Raw genomic sequence first — 14,941 nt, 5'->3', positions numbered from 1 at the left:
CGTAGTGACAGGCCTCATTCAACCACAAGAACTCAGAACTGAGTGCTCCTGGCTAGGGAGCCTGGACAGCAAAGCTGGGAATATTCAGGTAACACCTGTGTATGTTCTTCTAGTGAAGCTCTTGTTAATACATTATTAAAGATTAAATCTACCCTCACAACAAATACTATATGATAGGGCAGATCCTTACTGTTCTCTTGATGAAGTGCCCTGGGACTCAGTTGTGTAAAGGAAGACCCTCTTCATAGCTTTTGGCAGTTCAAAGGCTGAGTTTGGCCTTTCATCTATTGGCTCTCTTGCTGCTGATTAATTTGAATAATTTTCTGAAAAATGAAAGCTTTTGGCCTTTTTTAAATTTCAAATTTACTTGTCAGAATAGGCCTTCTGTGAAGTATCCTGATGCATCTTTCTTTCTATAGGAGTGAAAATGGCTAGACAAAATGATTCCCCCTCTATATCACACTAACATTTCTCTGGGTACTTCTGTACGGCACAAAGTCGATTGGCTAGGCAGTATACCCTGCTTTTCCACCTTAGGAGAGCATTGAACTAACAAAGCTATCCTTCTTCTTGTTCCTTTCGGTTCAAAAGTCCCTTTTGAAAGTTGTCAGTCATTTTAATGCCAGTAGGAGGAAATGGGGCCATCCAACTCTAGGATGTATTGCTGGGGCAGCTCAACACTTACGCTGAGAAACGGCAGATATCTCTGCAACTCATCGGTTTTCCAATATCATTCCATATGTTAGAGCCAAGTGAGAGCACAGGGATGGGTTCAGTCAATTTAAACAGTATAAAATCTATATGATAGTATGTTATGACACTATATGTGCTAGTTCTTTCCTTTCTAACACATTTTAAGATTAATAACACATTATAAATGCACAGACAAATGCTAGCTGCAGCTAGGTATATGTAATCTCCAAAGGTGCTCATAGGATTCCCTGGGTAGAATTTGGAACAGAACTTCAAAGTCCCTGACGTGAAATTTGTGCTGATTTGTGGTGAGTTTTCTTTAAAAAGGAGAATAGAAAACAGAGTGAGTACAGGATTATTCCTTACTCATATCTGGGATAAAGCCTCAGCAGTATTTAGCAAAAGCTTAATCAATGAACCAAAAATGATATAAATATGTGATTTAGTTGCACAAGTAATAAAACAGCTGATTCCAAACCTTTGCGTTTTGTCATGTATCTTATTAAGGAAAGTCATGGGTCGGTCATGGCAATAAGGATAACGTTGTAACGTACTCAAAAATGTACAAGTCATCTTTTTTTGTCTACTGGTAAAGAAGCCTGAATTTTTAAAACTGTGGCTCTTTTTTACTCTTATGTTTTTTTACTAAACAATTCATTATGGTTATGAGCCCCTTATAGCTGAAGGTCACAACATTGGAATGGGGTTGAGGGTAGGAAGTGTTCTCCTGACCTGCATGCAAAGGCCACCTCTTGTTGCAAAATTAATTACCCTTTTAAACCTATAACCTAGTCTGGTATTGCCACCTCATTTTTCACCTCAATACTTGTCTTACCTTTGCCATTCTGTGGTTGTTCAAAGATGACTTGACTTTCCTTCACTTTGGATGTCTGTTACTGCTCTTTCATAGTTAAGACCTCAAAGTCATACCCAACTATAATTTTCACCTGTTTATGGCCACATGAAAAATAAACTACACATGGACAAGGAACTTGGTTTGCTCTAGAAGAATACTTTTTGGTTTTATTTCTTGTAATATCTAGATAATTATTTCTATTAAAAGCTGCATAAGCTGTGTTAATAATATTGACAGCAGTACTGCAAACAGCTATTTACAAATGTGCCAACCTACAAGATAACTGGCCTTGTTGAGAGGACAGGCTGATTCCTTCTGGAGTCAGCGGGGCATCATAGACTAGCTAACTACTCTGTTCTGGTCAGTTACCAAGCTGGAGAGGAGAGTTTATGCTCTGATTGTGTTTGGAAAGGATTAATATGCTAAACTCCCTTCTTATGTTCAGTATTTAAGGCTCACAGTGAGAAACCTTTCATAGCAAACTGGATTGAAATCTGCAGCAAAACCCTTGCATACATGAGAAGGCCAGAAGGCTGTAGGATGTAGTAGTATGGTTTTCACAAGGAAGAATCCTTCACTTTTTAATCAATAACTATGATCACAGGCAGTGCCTGGGTTAGTAACTCTTCCAAAGAGACAGAGATATAATTGTAGTTAAAAGCCCTGCATGAGCGTCAGCAGGAAATGTTCATCCTACTGCTATGGTATACAGGTATTACAGATGTTAAGAGAGAATGACTGTTGTAAAAAAATCCAGAAGGTCTAATGGCTGCGGCAAAGCCACAGTGAAAAGGATGCGAGGAGACAGAAGATGTTGCCACTACATTTTTGTCTGATCTATGACTGTGTTCCTTCAATTTTATGTCAATATAATGTGACTGAAGTCAGCTTTTTTCTGGCAAATTGGGGGAGTCTACATCCAGATGGTTCCTTTACTACACACTAGCAGTTTGGTATAGACTCAAGGAATTTCCTATGATGTTTAGGAAGGTGAAGTCCTTCATTCAGTGTCCTCACTCTTGGTGCTTCTGAAGAGAAAAGGCAGAATTATTGAGTGATTGTTCATCTCTCACGGTCAAAAAACTCATCATTCAAAGAAAATCCATCATTAGTCAAAAAAACCCCTTGCATTTATGTCTACCAGGAAGGCATGCAAATTCTGCAAGGGCTCATGAGTCCAGGGTGAAAAAAAATGTGTCAGATCTTCTTGCTGGGTTTGAGTCTATAGGTCCCACTCGTGTCTGGGTCCTAATCTCAGCTGGAACAACCTGTTCTCTAGATCAGGACTACCATCTGACACAATTACAGACTATGGATATGTTGCTAAATAACACTGGGCCAGGCAGCAAGCTAAAGCACTGTAGTAACTGTTAGTGTGTGGCATGGTTTCATCTGTGGTAGCTAGCCCACTATGAGACAATACCTAGGCCCAGTCTGGGAGGCAGCAGACTGCAAGGACCATTCCTATTAGGCATTAAGAACAAAACTGCGCCAGGTTTGGCTCCTTCACCCTACACAGTCCTCCAATATTATCCCAGAAGACTTTGCACCTTCAGGCACTCCTACATATCCCTTAGGTGACTCCTGAAGGCATGCAACACAGCCGGTTCACCCTACATTATCAAACCGCCTCCCTGTTGGGTTGCAACACAACACTTAAATTATTTCAGACACTTTGAACTCAAAAACAAACAAATAAACAAAAAAATAAAAATAAAAAGCACTATGTCTTAGGACCTCAGAAGCTGTAACGTTCAGGACAGGTGCAAATCCAAGCACTATATGGTGTCCACACCAAGGCCAGTCTTGGCACTGTCTTGTTTTGCAGTATGTACGTTGCTGTAGGGTGTTTGAGCTTCAGGCTTGTTGGGCCTGGTGAAAATAAGAAATGGTATTTTTGGTGGGGGTAGAGAGTGAGGTCAATCTTTGTGAAGCATCAGACAGTGGGGTAGTTTTATCCCCTGAAAACTTAATATGTAACATCACTGGGTGAAATTTAAAGTACATGGATATGCATCAGGCCAGATTTAATCATCTAACAGTTTGCTCTGACCTTAAACTCCGTGAAATATGTCACCCAGGTTGCTGTCTCACCAGGAGTCGCTTGAAAGCAAACTACAAACCACACGGAAGTGGCCTGAATTGTTTCCTTCGGCAGTTATTTTAGCATGACACTTTACTCAGGCAATAAATTACTCAGGTAATAAACATTACTTCGGTAATAAATGGCATAGTTTTTTCTTGACTAAGAAAAAAACATATTTTTTATGGGTAAAGAAGCACTAACACAACACTGTAGCAGATAAGGTAACAGCAGTATAACATTAAGTACAATTCTCCCATAACATCTACTAGTATGTGGCAATGATCATTATGTAGGTATTATCTTAGGCATAACGTGTGATGATATAGATTGCAAAAGAGGCAGTGAAATTGCAAAATCATGTTGAACAGCAAACAGGAAAGAAAATCTTCCACTTACTGCATGCACAGAAAAAAATCTTGTTTATAATAAAATAGGCCTGATTAAATTATCATGCTATCATCAATTACACTTGATTAACTGTCACTTATACTATGCAGAACATAGTTTTGGCAAAGCATAGTACTGGCACAGGATCAGTCCTACCATGCTCGTGAGACAGGCATATGTGGCTCAACAGCAAAATACACTGGTATTGAACAACTCTAGGCCCCTTTCATGCTACAACCACTGAGGTGAGAACTTTTGTGCTGTGAAAGGCAGGTGGGCACACTGTTAGCGCATTTGGAAAGGGTAATCCCCCCAGATCCCCGTACATGAGTGCTGGTGGACATTTGATCTCTTCCTCTGAATTCAGGGAGTAATTACTCACAACGAACAAGACAGACAATAGAGAAAAACAGAGCATTAAGCAGCTAAATAAATAGTGCAAATCAGTTCTGCATACTTTCAATAATACATACAGTACCAGCATCCTGCTGCTCTTAAAAGTACTTCACCTAGATATTTGATTACAGGTGCATTAGCTGATAATTGACACGCCCCATATAGAAATACAGCATGGAAACTTTTACATATACAACTCCAGTTTAAAACCAAGTACTGTTACAGTTAGAGTGTGTTGTTGTTATTACAAGCTTGCCTAGGTCACAGTAAAGAAGAAAGGATTTCAAAACTAAAGAAATTCCTGCTATTGACTTCCAGCTAGAAGCATAGCAAAAAGGAAAGTCACTTTATCTTTTTAGAAACCTGATGCCATGGAGAAATCAAACCTTTGCAAGCTGTGCGAAAACAATTCTGATCTATTTACTAATTCCTCCTAAAAGTATTCACATAGCATTTTTTTATGCTGCTGCCATAATCTAATAACCTAAAATTTAATGATTTAAAGTAATCTAAAGTGAGCTTCACAACCTAGTGGCAAAACAAACAGGTATATTCATATTCAAAAAGAGTATCTATTATATTAAGCAGAATCTGGCACCAATTAGAAAACCACCCCTAGGAGACGTTATCTTTGACGCTCAGATTCCCATTATCCAACTTGCTTTTCTTTGCCTTAAAAATATCCAGACACTTAAGAATACTTGGTAGAACTTAATTCATTTTGCTAAGTCATTGGTACACCATATTCTAAAACCCCAGTATTGCAACATCGTTGCTTAACATGTAATTCAGGTGTCCCAGATGTTAATATTTATATTAGTTTAATGCCACGGTTAGCAGTGGCTTGAAAAGAATACTTGTGAAAGCAGACTCATCTTTCCGTAAATAATCACTCAGAAGCCAGACTTACCTTTTCATCTATCTCCAGCCAGAAGGAAAAGATGATTTCAAAAAAAATAAACAAATAAAAAATAAAGGTTAACTCATAAACGTGATTACAAAAATGAACTGTCCCGCAGTGCCTGATGGATGCCGCATTCCACAAAACTCTCTGTGGAACTGGGAAAAAACAGCAGGGTGACTGTATGTTGTACTTTCTCTCAAGTTTTCCTCTCATAAAGATGGGAGCAGTTCCTTATCTTTGGAATGAATATCCTTTGATCTGCAATGTCCATACTACCTCTTATTGGAGAGAGTACTTTGGTCAGGTCATTTACAAACTGCAGTGCAAGGAAACGGAAAGAAGTATTATTGAAAAGGGTTTAGCATAAGTATCTTCTATCTCAGGACAGAGCTTCTAAAGCTCTAGCAGGACCTTGGGATGTCGGGATAAGACCTTCTGGGAACCAGAATGGAGTCAGTCATGTTAGAGCTGGCACGGGCTGACTGATGAGAGCTTGTTGCTATCACTTCAAGTAGGAGAGCGCCACGTGGACAGCCATCAGTACCACATTCTTAATATGGATAAAACAGGCATCTTCCAGTGGGAATACTTTGAAAGACTGATCTCAGGGAAGCACTATTCAAAGATACTCTAACCAAAAGCCATGGTCTATCTGCGGCTGCGGCCTAGCAAAAATTAAGCAGATTCTTATCATTGTCAGCATCTGAAATCTGATCAAATCCAAGACTGTGTAGGAGAAGACAGAGCATAGCTGAGAAGGAACTGAAACTACCATCATGAATTTCAGACTGTGACAGGATTAGGGTCATTTTCTAAGTTTGGTTGAGCTGCATGTTACTGCTACTTGCTGTTAATAATTGTTCTTCTTCAGCCATTTGTCCAGTATGGATACACCATTATGTCTTTTCTCTGCAGAAGGAGAATTTGGTGTAAAGCCCTTGAGTCTGTTAACAGGCTCCCAAATGGTGGGAACCAGTACTGGTTATGATATTGGCCTCCCCAGTGTCCCAATGTTTTTTTTTTGGAGGAGCAGAAAAGTCAGGTGAAATACACGGAACTCAAACTATACAAAACCGGTACCCCGATCCCTGTTAATGTGACAGGAACCCGGCTCAAAAAAGTAAACTACCTGTACTACTTCTTTAAAATGTACAGCACTGACACGCAAAAAGGGCTTTGACCCTTGATTATGACACAAACGAGAACTATGAACTTTCAATTCAGAAAGAAACTCAGACGGGAAGAAACAGAGAGATTTGTCCACAATTTTTGCCTTTGCTAGGCAACTCCTTTCCTTCTGGCCTGCTCCAAACATCAGCAAACGTCAGCAGTTCCCTGGTTTCCAGCAAAATCTATTCAGTCTTCGCTGGATGCATAGGAAAACTGTCTTTTTTCTGTCCCCTGGGAGACCTGTCTCCTCATGAATTCCCCACAGTGGCCAATGCTCTCCCTGCTAGGCTTCCCAGCCCGCTTGCCTGCATTAGGCTCTTACAGTGTCTTGAGCTGAATGCACTCGGTCGTGGTGAGGGCAGGCACAGCTCCCTTTTCCTCCAGAGGGTCCCCCATGGACCAGGGTGCCACAGACCAAATAGTCCAAGCCAGCAGCCTTCCTTCCTGCTGCCCAGCCAGGGTCTGTTAAACAGAACATAATTCACACTACACAAGCAAATTCAACAGCTGTACAGCACATCAAAGTGACTAGCAGTACTCTCTCAGACTTAGCCTTGACAACTCAACTCAGCTAATTTTCATCATATCCAGCATGGGCCACAGTCTCATTTCCTTTTTGGTACCCTGAAATTGACTTCAGAGGAGTTCCCTTGTACACCTTCAGAGGTGAGCAAACAGATTTCCCAGAGCAGTACGATTTTACAAGAGGCATCCTTGAAAAAAGACAGAAAGGGAGACCGAAGATAGAGACCAGATCTGGAGACGACAGCTAGGAGAGGCAGCCTCCAGCCTGAGTCCATGTATTCTTGTGGTAGGATGTTCTGGGAGGATGCTGAGGTGGTGGCTGGAATAGTGGTCAGCCTCTCTCCACAGCCCTGCCAGAAATACTGCATGTGAGTGGATGAACTGACAGTATTACCAAGGGAACCTACTTCTGCATGTGGAAGCACTGCTTCTTCTCTAGTGGCTCTAACCATCTGTGACAAAGATGAGAAGAACTGTTGAATGGTACTTCTATATTGGACAAGTACCGAGCAAGCCTCACTTCTGTCAGTCACCTCCCTCGTAGCAGGAATGCCGTGCTTCAGGGTTTTTCTAGTATATCTGCATCACCAAAAAGTGTTACAGTCCTTTATACTCACAGCCCTACTCGGCACACTTATGCTAGCAAAGCCTGGAGACAGCCAGGAGACCTAAGCCTTCTCAGGTGCTGTCTTCCGGGTTAGGTGCTGTCCCTGTGTCCCTGGAGCATTTTACTGTTGGCACATCCCGCCTTGCCCTCGGGGCCCTGCACCCACCACTGCTGCAGGACAGCCTCTACAGCAGAACCACACCAGTCTGCTGCAGTAGGCTGCCCACAAAATTGAATGGCAGTCAGCTGGCAGGGCCAAGAGGTGTAATCCACCCACCCTGAAAAACCTTCTGTTCATATCAGCCCTTTGTTGGCTCAGCTGGTCTTTGACTCTTGCGCAGTCCAGCTGTGACATTCTCTGGGCTTTAGTTAACAGGGCAGAGTTAGCAGCTCTCTCTGGATCCACCTCTTTATACAACTGATTTTGCTGCTTCTTTATGCACTGTAGGTTTTCCTTCCCCTCTCAGCAATTCTCTTTAACTTAGACTGCAATAAATCAAGTTATGTTGACCACAATAACTAAGAAATTAAATTAACTTGTGTTAAGTCCTAGATGATCTGAGCCCTTGTTAAATAAAGGTTCATTCATTCACATTTTGTTTCAGCATCAAAGCCACTGCACATATCTCCAATTTTTCAGCCTTCATTTTTTCTTAATTCATCAACCACCACACTGACTCACTTCACATGGTTCAACCGCTATAGCAACTACAGATGCCAAAACTGCAGTACATCTATCTTTCTCCCACTACCTGCTCTGCTTGTTTCTCCCAATAGCTCCTCGTTCTTCCATTATAAGCTGAACTCATCACTGTCTTTGATTCAAATTTGATCAGACATCACTTCCTCATAAGAAAAGTTCATAACAGACTTGCCATTATACAAATAAGTACTATATAAATACAATCAGAATTTAAGAGTGCATATTTCTGATACTATCCACCTTCTAATCTCTTCATTTTTTGTCTGCTTAAGTTATAATCTCTTTAGGGATGATTACTGCCATCTTGTACTTTTTTTTTTTTTAATATAGTACCTAATAGAAAGATCTGTCTTCACTGACATGACAATATGGTGATCTGACACAAAGCCCTGCCTGTTAACCCTTTCTTGAACAGTCTTCTTCCCCATTAGACAAACTGCCCCTATTCTATGGTACCTTGTTCACTGGTGGTACTGTATAAATGAAAAGCAGTAAAAAACTATGTAGTCTGCACGTGAACATAGCAGGGATGCAAGATATGTTTGGCCAGAGCCGTGAATTAGCCTTGTTAGTCTGTGTGCTGCAGGTCATCACAATTGTTGTTTCTGAAACAGAAATAGTTTCAAAGTGTCCGTCTGGATATTGCAAACTTCAGCTGAAAACAGTGGGAAAGCAGAAGTAGGAGAGGCAAACTAACAGTGCTACTCTGCCATCTGGTGCTAGAGCCTGTCCTCGCAGGTCACTGTATCTGTTCTGGCATCGTGCTCATCTTGGGGTTAAACCTGACACTGAGAGTGTCTCCTATCAGTGCCACCTGCGTTATATCTAGAAACTTAGGAAAGATATATACCACATTACGAAATGTAACTATCAGGTTTTTTAACCCTTTATGACTTCTAATACTTATAAATATGTTCTTCGCACAGGGCAACTCTGGTGGCTAAATCACGTCCTAGAATATAGTAGCTACTGGTTGCAAAGAAGGAACTATTAATTGGCCCTTTTTTGATATCTATAATCATTTTCATTTTCACTGTCTAAATCTAGTAAGCATCAAACACATACACAGGTATCAAAGACATGTATGATCTGACGTGGTTTGTTCTTAATCCCTTACTCACCCCCTCAGTTTTCCTGTTTAACTTTTTTACATGATGCAGGACTTTCTGTGGTCATAAGGCAAAGCTTTGCTTGTCTGCTGTGTGCAGTGAAGATTTGGTTTTTAAATGCTTGGAAGTGGATTCTCAAAAATCCTGGAAGAAAACTCTGAAGATAACCAAAAATACTCAGCAGAAAGGGCAATCTTCCATCTCCAAGTAAACAGCATTGGGAAAGTGGTGGAAGAGCGTCTCTAAGTAACTTCAACTTGTTTTGGTGCAACTGCTTCCCCACACCCTTATCTCCCCACCCTGGAACCACTACCCCTGCCTTATGTCTGTATCTTGAAGTTACCACCACTAGAGTCTCTGCACTAATATTGGTACTGAAAACTAAGCAGAGCAGGAACAAAGCAGTACTGCCCTCCAACAAGTGAGCGTACTGTATACTAGACCTACAGGGGAACATGCTGCAGCAAGTACGTTGCTGTATAGGCCGTACACAGGTTGCAGACTTTATACAGGCAATAATTACACAGGGGCAGGGGGGATCAACTATGCTAAATCAGAAATTGATGTTACTTCCAGCTACCTTTAGAGAATGTGAATCACAGCACAGACGCCTGTTAAAATGTATTTGGACTAAACTTTCACCCTAGGATGTGCATGCTTCCAGGTACTGTTACCCTGAGGAGATTCCCTCCTTCCCATTTTAATGCTACGCAAGCTTTACGGAATAAAGCAAATCAACAATCAAGCACTGAGACCTGGCTGACACGTTAAGCAGCTCTCAGGTAGTCAGATCCTCTGACAACTCAGCATGAATTATTTTGATAAGCCACATTCTCTGAGGCTGCTAAATAAAAATGACTCATTTGTTCATGTGGAACAGACTCGCTGTAAATCATGCAAACCAGGCAATCTGGAATAACAAGCATTTCTGGGCATCCAAGATGAAATCCCTTCTGTGAGATAAATCACACTTCACAACTTTTATCATTCTCTAAGGGAAATCAGAACTAACCAGTTTAATTCACAGACATTTAGGGACTGACTGCCCGCAGTACACGCTGGCTGCTCTGAATCAATAGTAAACACCCCTACTGCAGGAGTTCAGGATTACCTAAATAGTATGCTTAGTAGCCAGCTAGCCTATAAAACAGGAAAAGAAAACAGCTAATGCTGCTGTGTTCAGGCACGTGTGTGCACACACATCTAAGCTTAGCTTACATAGAGCCAGCATGAATCACGAACTAGAACTTGATGCAGGAACCTACAGCCTTCTACAAGTCTCCTATCATAGGAACACAGTGTGTATTACAGCTACACGGTTGGATATCCCAGGAAAAAAAGACCATAAATTCAAAATGAGTTTAAGAAATATGTTTTACTTTAAATATATTTACTGTAAGTCCCAGGCCACTAGGCCATAAAAATTTAATAGTATTTCTTCTACAATCTTTGTTTTAATGGAGAAACACAGCAGTGCTTCAGATATTGGTAACAGCACACACAGCAATATTATCTTTTGAATTACTCAGGGAAAAGTGGACTTCTTGTTAAACGGGAGGAATAAACTACCACCATACAACATAGAAAAAGCTCAAGCGCTCAACGCTTTTTTTTTTGGCCTTGGTTTACAAAGGCAAAGGCTACTCCCAGACCTCTCGTCTACCAGTGTGGTTTGAAGAGGAGAGGGGCAGCTATTAGTAGGTAGTAATGTAAGGGACTACTCAAAAACTGGATGTATTCAACTTCATAGGGCTGTGACGGGACTCACACAAAGCTATTCAAAGAGTTGGCCAATGCGACTAAGATAGTTATCTACCATGCATGAAAAAAATCACGTTGATAAGAGGAGAGCCTTGATGACTGGAAAATGGCTAATGTACCTGATACATGGCTGCAGCTTTGGTGGTGTAGGGGAGGAGCATCCAGGAAACTAGAGGTTAACTAGCTTTCACTGCAATCCCTAGACAGATGAAGGAGTCCTTATGGAATTCAATCCCAAATACTTAAAAGATGAGAAGAAATAGTCAATAAACACTTACCAAAGGCAAATCGTGCTTCAACAATGTGATAGCTACATGTTTCATTATAGATGGTAAAGTGGATGTAGCGAACAAAATAGATGTGATATTCCTAGACTTGAGACACCTTCTCCCATGGCATTCTAATTTAGAGCTAGAGGAATGTGGGCTGGAAGAACAGACCAACTGAGATGAGAGTGCAGTAATCAACATCTCAACATCCAACTGGTGGCCACTAGGTAACAAGCAAAGTACTCTAGGGGGCAATAACAACGGCATATTGTTAAACCTCTTCCTGACAGCAGCACAAAATATAACAAGAGACAGTGGTCATAAAATCCATCTTGGGAGTTTCAGGTTGGACATTAGGGAAAACTTAGAACAGATTACCCAAAGAGGCTGTGTAATCTCCAGACTTTTAAGTTTTCAAAACTTCACTTGGGGGGGCAGGAGAAAAGGGAGAGACAAAACAAAAGAGAGAAAAAACAAACAAACTACAAAAACCCCCCACAGAACTGACCTGATCTAGTATCGTTCATAGCCCTGCTTCAAACATGACATTAGACTAGATGGAGGGATGAAAGGCACCTTCAGGGTTCTTCCATCGACGTTTCTATGAACTGGTTTAACGATCCTAATTCCTGTCAGTAAAAATACTGGTATTGCGCAAAGGAACTGTCCTTTGGAGTGTGAAAAGCACGCATTTATTCTTTCACTGATGAGTTGTATTCCTGAGCCTCTCCAGGGAGCCTTGGTCTCTTATCATAAGCATTTGCTCTGTATATGAGAACTTATAACTTGTTCTCAACTCAGCCAGCTAAATTGCATTAATTCCACTCTTGGGAACAAGGAAGGTAACTTTTTCCCCCCCTCAGTAAGCTTTCATTGCAGAGATAGCAACAGCTAAGTTTATCGTAAGGAAAAGGTTTATTCTGCTAATCCCTCCTCATGCCACAATCATGAAACAGTATCTGCAATGACATACTAACACATGCTGTAGGATACATTTCTAATCAGAGAATCCAAGAATTTAGCTTCATAAAAAGCAAATTTCACCTTGAAAAACCTTGTAAGCTTCTGATTTTTGCTTAAGAACAACATTCATACAAATAAGATTTTCAGGTTGCTACCCTCACTCCAAGCTGTAATCTGTAATGGTTAAGCAAAAGAACTGAGAAGAGGAACAGAGGTTTCCGAACATCTGTTTGGGTCTCTTACTCTCATTATCACATGTCCAACCTTCTACAAAACAGACTTCTATCTCCAAACAATCTGTTATATCTTTTACCTTTCCATTTATCAATTGCTAGTTAAAGACACCATTTAGGATTTGCTGCTGATATTCCAAAGAACAGCTGCCGTTAGCTTCTGGCTGACAGGAAAGACCAACTTCTTGGAAGGCCAATGCTTTGCATAAGCACAGCAGAAACGGAACAGGCAAACAGGATTAAATCACACTGTTGGCGGGGTGAGGTGGGGGGGTTAAAACATGCAGTACAGCCTTGTGAGGAATTACAGGTCACATTCGTTTTCTATATCTATCCCTGGCCTAATGAAGCTGCATTTTCACGGTAAAGCAGGCAAGCTGCCAGATATGGTGAAGTGAAACCTGTTTTCAAGTAATTTCCACCTAGACCTTAAATCACATTCACGCCTAATGCAGAAACCTTTAAGAGTAAAAGGGGCTTGAAGGGCAATGCTTGGTCAGGGCTTGAAGCAGCATTACAAAATTCACAACTAGACTTAGTATAGCAACACCTAAGGTTTTTTTTTCCCTCTCCTTTTATTGTGTTCCTATTTACAGCCTTAATTTCATACTCATATGAGTATCTCTTTCATACTCATACGAGTATCTCATGCATTTCCTTTTGAGGTCACCACAATTTGTGAATCCCTGCTAAGAAACAGAATTTGGAGATAACAGGACTTAGGACCTCATGACAGCCCATTCTTGCTATTTCTGTTTCACAGCGGACCAAGCAAGGGGTTGACAGCTTGCCTAAAGAGCAGCCTGCTATCAGTTGCCATCTCTGCAACCTCTTGCATCACAAACAGCCAGAACAGAGTTCACAGAGACCACAGGAACAGGGAAGAAGTATAGTAACTGAAACAATCTTAAACTTGGCTAACCAAAAGAATGGCATCCATTACTACACATAGGGTTACCTGACAGTGAACAGCTGTCCCTATCTCTTGTTTTGCAGAGGCTCTGTAATAGCCCATAGTTTTCAGGCCAAACAGGGTTTTTGAAGAGAAAGCTTAAACTAGCAGCAACGCTCTGCTTCTACACAGCTATTGCCAAGTTTTACATTCTCTTCGGAAAAAATCATTTCTTGTAATACAGCCAAATAAAAGTTCAGTGTTTGTTCCCCCTTTTAAAACCGTAACATCGTTAAACATGACACACCTGGCATTTTAAGCCATCACGGGAAGCCATAATGAAAGAAAAATTTAAACTTTGGGAGCTGCTTGCATAATTGAGATTGGAAAATAGGAGTCATGCTGTAGCTGGGTGTTCTTCCTCACCTCTCCTACCTCCAGGTTACTGTTTCTTGACCACTCAGTTTAGAGGCCAAGAGATTGCACTTTTTCAGCCTGCTGCACATACAAGCAATCAGGTGGGCTGATTCAGAAGAGTACAACTGGACTTCTTTAACTCAGTTTTTGTTCTGCCTAGGCTGGATCAACAAGTAGCCTGTGCGTTTGGTCTCTTCAGTTCTATAAAGTCAGAGCTTGCTATACAAGCAAGAAGACCATATTAGCCTTTAAGGAATTCGAAAGTCAGGCTATATGCCGATAAACAAATCCACTGGAAGCTGAAGCATGAATAAACGCCCCCAGAGGCAGATGTCCAAACATGAGTCATAATATAAGGCTTCTAGCTAATAGGTATTCATCATGATCTTCCAAGAATCGGAAAACACCTTGTCTTAACACTCACATTACCTTTCAGACATTGTGCACCAGCTCTGAGGTACAGGAAGGGATACCCCTCCCCCCACCCCACCCCCAGTGTGGTAAAGGCCTTCAAGAAATTCTGCCATTTACCTCAGAAAACCACTTCACCTCTTACTAAAAAGCAAAATTTGCCAGTGAAATCAATTATTTGCCCACAGACATCTGCATTACCTTTTCATCTCCTTTTATCATACCTAAATGACAGGGATTCAGCCACTACAGGAACCTGCTAGCATCTCTTCCAGATCTGCTTTAGGGAACAATGGATAAATAGCATAGGGGACTGCAGAACAAGCCATAGTAAAACAAGTTTTATGTGTCTAGACACTATTAACAATCCAGTTCATTTGGATCTTAATTTCAGATATGCCCTTTTCCAAAACTTCTCTTCTATTAACTCCTCAAGGACAAGAGATGTAAACAGACATGCAAAATTCTAACGAAGAGATGCAGAAAGCATAAAGAAACTGTGATGCAAAATACTCTGTTTCTTAGGTAAAACCCGGCTCAACTGTTCTAATTTGTAAGT

General features: G+C 41.0%; 1 protein-coding gene across 1 annotated transcript in view; it reads right to left on the bottom strand.

Annotated features, from left to right (window-relative positions):
* SLC2A9 (solute carrier family 2 member 9) overlaps positions 1-5,484 on the bottom strand; it is a 146,651-nt gene extending 141,167 nt beyond the window's left edge. Inside the window, exon 1 of the mRNA XM_068943379.1 lies at positions 5,329-5,484. The gene's annotated coding sequence lies outside the window, so the exon portion shown is untranslated. The remainder of the gene's footprint in view (positions 1-5,328) is intronic.
* Between the last annotated feature and the right edge of the window lie 9,457 nt (positions 5,485-14,941).

This window comes from Struthio camelus, chromosome 4 (assembly GCF_040807025.1).
Source record: "Struthio camelus isolate bStrCam1 chromosome 4, bStrCam1.hap1, whole genome shotgun sequence".
NCBI lineage: Eukaryota > Metazoa > Chordata > Aves > Struthioniformes > Struthionidae > Struthio > Struthio camelus.
This window is presented reverse-complemented; position numbering and strand designations above follow the sequence as displayed.